Genomic DNA, 6,737 nt, shown 5'->3' on the forward strand with positions numbered 1-6,737 from the left:
TTTTATGACTTATTATTTTTTTATAAGAGTGCATGAGTTTTTATAGTTGAATTTATATGTACAACAGTGAGTTATATGAACTTTAATTTAACTACAAAGGAATATTAATTTAAAAAAAGGTTTAGAATTAAATGGAGATCTGGGAATAAAGTTACTAAAGGAGTTTGGAAAATGGATACCTTCATGCTCAATTTTTAACACCATCTAGAAGTTTATGCCTTTGATACATACATGTATATTTTATGTTTACAAAATTTTTAGTAGGAAATAATTTAAGGTTCATCAATTAGTCAGAATAAAGAAATGTTAATTTCAATAAGAATTAGTAATATTGTCCCTTCTTTTTGCCCTAGCTCTGGAAGCTACATATACATTTCTATTTTTAACCTATTATCCCTGTTACACAAATGCAAGATGTTGTAATTGTACACAAACACGGAAACTTATAAAGGCTTAAGTTTAATATTCTATTCATTTAACTTTCATTTTTAAATCTTAAATGGGAATTTATCTTAATTGGCGATCATTAAGATATTCCAAAATAAATAAATGTCCGAGGAATGAAATAATACCCCCCCCCCCCCTTGTTAATTAAAAACTGGATGGCCGTAGAAACTAATATCTGTTGCTGTTTGTAAATGACCCCCGTAAAAGCACCGACAAAAATTTTTATATTATTGACTTGAGGGAAAAACGTTACGGAAACAAAGTATATTTAATTTTTTAACAAGGAAATATTTTTGTTAAAATCGCGAAACTGGAGTTATGTTAAATAGACATAAAATGAATTGAGAAGGGAGGGGGCATCCAATACCTTTTTCTCATTGGAAAAGTGCAAAAGGAGAAAGGGTCACAATTTATATGAAGTGTAAAACACGTATCTCCAGTGTTTGCATGTAAATGCATTTAAGAACTTTTAATAATAGTTTATGTTTTAAGTACAAATTCTTTAGGTGTGATGATGTATATTTTACGTAAAGGCCTGTATAAAGATTTAGATTAATAGGAAATTGCTTCTATATTTTACCTACAGGTGGCAATTAACATCATTAAACACCTGTACAAGTACGCTATTTGAATACAACTTCACACCTGTTACATGTTCTTGAAAAGGTTAATTATTAGTTATCAGTTGTATTTCTTTTTCCCACAGTAATTTTAAAATTAAGCAAATTGAAAGATTAAGAATTATACAGCATTCTTGACTACTTAAGATGCTCAAAATGCACAAAGAATTGATAAACTCTGATCGATTTTGTTAAAATAAGGTACTTCCTTGAAAACAATACAAAAGTATACCTTTCTATGCATATGCACATTAGCTATATACCACTAGTATGCACTTGTTTTATATCTTTGTGTAGCGAAAAATGCTATTATGTTAAAAGTTCTTGAAGATGATAAATCATGGCCTATATAGTCCCACCAGACTCATGCTTACATTTTTGTCACTTTTCCAACCTACATGTAGAAAACTTGAGCAGAAAGTGTGTTTGTCTATACTATACGTGCAACAAAGGTACCAGGTACATTTTATATATAGTGGCGATGATTGCTTATTTCCAAAGCAGACGACCGACTGATCATCACCAATGTAAATACTAGACTAAGTACATGGTGTACATGTAATTGCATGTTCTGTTACAATTACATGCACATTCTGTTTTCATATGAATAATGAATTACAAGTCCCTTTTTTGTGCAGGCCTAGCACAACGAAGATATATGAATCAATTTTGATCATTTAAGCAACTAGATTAAAGATATTTTTGTCAATAATAAATCGATAGTTGGTCATAATGAAAATTTTCATGTTGCTTTGTAACTTTTCAAAGTTTTCTTTTATTTTATGTCGGTTAGGCTGTTTATATTATGGAAAGGGTTGGGGTATTTTGAACTATGGAGTTTATTTTTTGTGTTTCATACTGTGCACATATGAGATAATCAAGCTGATGTGACTGTGTCGTGTAACTGTTATGCAGATCTATGTCATTTTTCTCATTACCGAACCTCGAAGATGTAAAACAGGTGTCTGTAAATGATTCACTGGCACAATAATGCTTAGTTACAAGTATGAAGTAGATAAAAGGCATGTCAGTTTATAAATGACACCATCACTCTGTGCATTAAAATTTTAATATGTATGCTTGTACTATAAAAAAGAAAAAACGTAAATTATATGTTATTTCTTGTTATTTTTTCATTAATCGTGATCGATAGTCACTTTTATAATTATGACAGTTTCTAAGGGCACCTTAATTTTATCTTCATAATATATCTGACAAGACGACATGCGTATTCAGCAAGTAAATAACCAGTAGTATCCTCTTTCGAGTTTACTTTTTTGGCCCTCAAATTATCTGACAAATCGACTTAATTTTTCTGAGAAGTCAACGTATTTATCAGATAACTTGACATAATTTTTGGCAAATCGTAATAATTATTGAACAAGTCGACATAACCGTTATCATACTTGTCAAAAAATGATGTTGACTGTCACGTCGTATAATTATGTCGACCTGTCATTTATGAATAAACAATTTGATAGACGAGTAAACATATTTTCAGATAAATGGAAATGATTATCTGAATAGTCAAAATAAATTTTGTATGATATGTCGACTTGTCAGATTAAGATGTCGACTTGTAAGATGTACTGTCTACCTGTCAAAAATTAAGTTTACTTGTCAGATGTTATATCGACTTGCCAGATAATTATGTCAACTTGTCAGATATTTATGTTAACTTATCAGATCCTATGTCAAATTGCTAGAAAGTCATGTCGACTTATTAGACAGTAAAATGATTATATTGACTGGTCACATCTTTATGTCGAATAGTTGGATCCATATTTTGACTTGTAAGAAAATTTTATTATCAATTGGATGGCATAAAAAAGACATGGACACCTAAAAAAAAAAAGATATGAAAAGTAGACATAAACATCAGACAAGTGATTTCAGAAATATGCCCCCTATAACATGTATATTGTATACAAAATTTAGACATGAACTGAGCATAATGTGTATGTTCTTAAACATTATGCCCAACAGTTAACACTCTTGTCAAAACGTAAGATTCAAGTGAAACTTAAAATTGAAACTGACACACCCAGAAAGAAAATTTTCCAAACTCAAAAACCCTATTTCGTTTTTAAACTTTTCCCATAAAAATTCTAAACACAGCAACTTGTCCCAATTCACCATACTTCTAAAAAGTTTGGGGCTTTCAATGAACATATCCGTAGTTAACAGTAAAACTTTATGTTTGAAAAAAAATGTCCCTCTATGAGGCGCCCTTTTGGTTTTACTACCAAAAAGTTATATCACCTATTCGAATAGGTGAAATCACCTATTCAATTAGTGATATCACCTATTTGAAAAGTGATATCACCTATTCGAAAAGTGATATCACCTATTCAGCTTCTGAATAGGTGATATCACCTATTTGATTTGAATAGGTGATATCACCTATTCGAATAGGTGATATCACTTATTCGAATAGGTGATATCACTTATTCCTTTTGAATAGATGATATCACTCATTCGAATAGGTGATATCACTTATTCAAATTAAATAGGTGATATCACCAATTCAAATAGGTGATATCACCTATTCGAATATAGGTGATATCACTTAATCATTCTGAATAGGTGATATCACTTATTCGAATAGGTGATATCACCTATTCAAATTATTTATGAAATAATAACTGCTCCCAAGACTATAGCCTTTGATTCTCATTTACTTTCACTTTTGATTCATAACTTACTGTTCTTGGAGACAATGGATTACAGCTTCGCATTTAGTTTTAGGCACCTTAGTAGAATTTGTAGTTTGTTTTGCTCACAAATTATATTTATTACACTTATCTATAAGGTATACTATAGGAAAAATCGTGAAAAACGCATAACTGTTCCATACGGAAAATGCCCCACTTTACATAATAAAGAGAGAAAGGTATGCCAGTCTGTTGTAATCCAGCTTGGTATAATTTATAAAATTTATATAGCTTTACAGGGGTCGATAACATAAGGTATTTAAAATATCTCGGACTCAGTTACAAGGGAAAACGGGGCAGCCCAAATTTGCTTGGTTCTAATGGAAATCTTAGATAGTCTTGAGGAAGGGAGCATTCATTATTTATTGTTGTAAGAAATGCAAATAGGTGATATCACCTATTCGAATTGGTGATATCACCTATTCAAATTGAATAGGTGATATCACCTATTCGAATAGGTGATATCGCCTAATCGAATAGGTGATATCACCTATTCGAATAGGTGATATCACCTATTCATTTCCAATAGGTGATATCACCTATTTGAATAAGTGATATCACCTATTCGAATAAGTGATTTCACCTATTCGAATAGGTGATATCATCTATTCAATTTGAATGAGTGATATCACTTATTCGAATAGGTGATATCACCTATTGGTATAGGTGATATCACTTATTCGAATAGGTGATATCACTAAATGGCAATAAATACCAAAACGGCGCCTCATATCCCTCCCCCTTTTGGCCTACCCCATATATACATGTACTACGTGCCTGCATAAGGAAGGTGACTTGGAGCAATTACTCTGTTAGAATTCTTAATATTTAAACATTGGGCATACATACATATAAATCTCTTTCTTATAGAGAATTCCTTTTAATGCAGAAATTTGAAATTGCAGCTATGAAAATTGTATGAGTTATCGTGTTACGATAGATGTCATTTAGATAGACAGACAGACCTATCTGGCTTCATAATTCCATGCGGGACCCTAATTTTATGCTTTTTATATATACTTGTTATTCATGTTGCTATAAGTTATGATGCTAGACACAGTTCAAGGTCAGCCAATTAATAATACTGAAGCTGACTCATGAATGGTTGGAATCCGCTGCATGTACATGTATACTGAAACTTTCGGAAAGCGCGACAATAACAGGTTTAAAAATAGCACACACTGGCTCTTCTCATTTTCATGTACATATATAATATTTTGAAAATCGATTTATTTTCTCATCGCTGTTTTTATATGAATTGATTCATTTAATTACATTTTATTCAACAAGTAAAATACTGTAATTTTTTCACTGAATAAAAGTGATATTTTGTCACAGTGTGAAAGAATATCAGAAGTGTGGCTAACCTTACTTTCGATTTTCCTTCCCTTCACGAACAGCTAGTGTTTCAAAAAAAAAAAAAAAAAAAAAAAAAAAAAAAAAAAAAACCCTGTCTGTATTATAAAATAGGTGGACTTAATAAACCATCCTGACAGAGAGAAAAACTACAGAAGTAATACATTTTAGTAAGGAAATATATTCTCATCTTTAAATCTTTAATTTAATTTATCGGTCTTTTTCTTCGAATCTTAAGCGAATGGAAAACCAACATTTAATTTTACTTTTTAGCCTGTCTTTAAAATAGATAATCGAAGAATTGGTTGTGGCAGTGTATCAAGAATATCTAGAGAAACACATGTAGCTTATCCCATTATACTCTAAATTTTTTTTTTACAATTCCTAGGTTTTTCATTTAAATCAGACCTGTAGTTTCCTGTCTTTTATATACGGTGAAATAAAAGAAATGCTCAACGAAGAAGAAAGATTAAGGTTCTATTTTAAATTTGGAAAATTTTCAGAGGCTTTTTTTAAGCAATAAAGTTAATATCGCTTTAGAAAGCATAGAAAAGAGGGAGGCCTTATGCTAAATTTACTCGAACACTGGGACGAATTTCCCATTTTATCTCTAGTTTTTCATGAAAATCTCAAAATAAGGAAACTTATTAAGTGTATTCCTAATCAAGCAGAAAAAGGCATGGGAATTTTATATATACAAGGAAATACGCAGATACTTAGATATCTTTTTTTGCAAGTGGTACATGTTAAAAAAGATTGAGGGTTTTACTTAAGTTAGAGTACAAATAATTACAATCAAGTTCAATCAATTAAATTTATAAACGAAGAGACCTGTGAGCCCCATAAAATTCTTTTCTAATAGATGTTTGAATTTTAACTTTTTACATGATTTCGTCATTGAAAAATCATGAACTCTATATTATTTTGTACGATTTTTACTTTTTTTTCCCCAGAAAGAAATGGAAAAATTGTTTTTGTTGCAAACAAGACATTTTGAAGCTTTAAATTTTCTGTTAATTAATGTTAATATATAATTACCTAATAAAACATGTCACGAAGATTCAGCAAGACATTTTTTATAGTAAAAACATTTTTTTTTTATGAATATGAAAAACATTATTTTTTAATAGGTTTGAAATCTATTGATAAGAATCTTCAAAAACATTTGAGTGATAAAAGAAGAAAAATTAAATTATCATATTTTCAGACTAAATTTAAATGGAATTGTGAAAGTTAAGGAAAAAAAAAAAACTAAATAATTTTCACATTTGAATCTATCCCTATCTTTCTCTGTATCTGATATAAAAAATTTCAAAGATTCCCCCCTTTAAAAACAAAAAAAAGAAATGTTTTTTTTTTTTTTTTTAAATTTTCTATTTCTCGATTTTCTAATCACATGCTTTTTTTCCTTTTCGAAAATTGATATGTTATATTTAATAGGAAATGTCTAGAGATATGAATAAATTAATGTTAAGTACGACCCACTAAACAAATCTCTAAAATAGATTCAACTTAGATTTTTTCACTAACCATGAAACATTGCGTTCAAATAGCCCAAACAATAATATGTGAAAAAAAAATTATATCGACTTTTGAAAAA

This window comes from Saccostrea echinata, unplaced genomic scaffold (assembly GCF_033153115.1).
Source record: "Saccostrea echinata isolate AGI-Se365-2 ecotype Australia unplaced genomic scaffold, CSIRO_AGI_Sech_v1 ptg000002l, whole genome shotgun sequence".
Taxonomy (NCBI): Eukaryota; Metazoa; Mollusca; class Bivalvia; order Ostreida; family Ostreidae; genus Saccostrea; species Saccostrea echinata.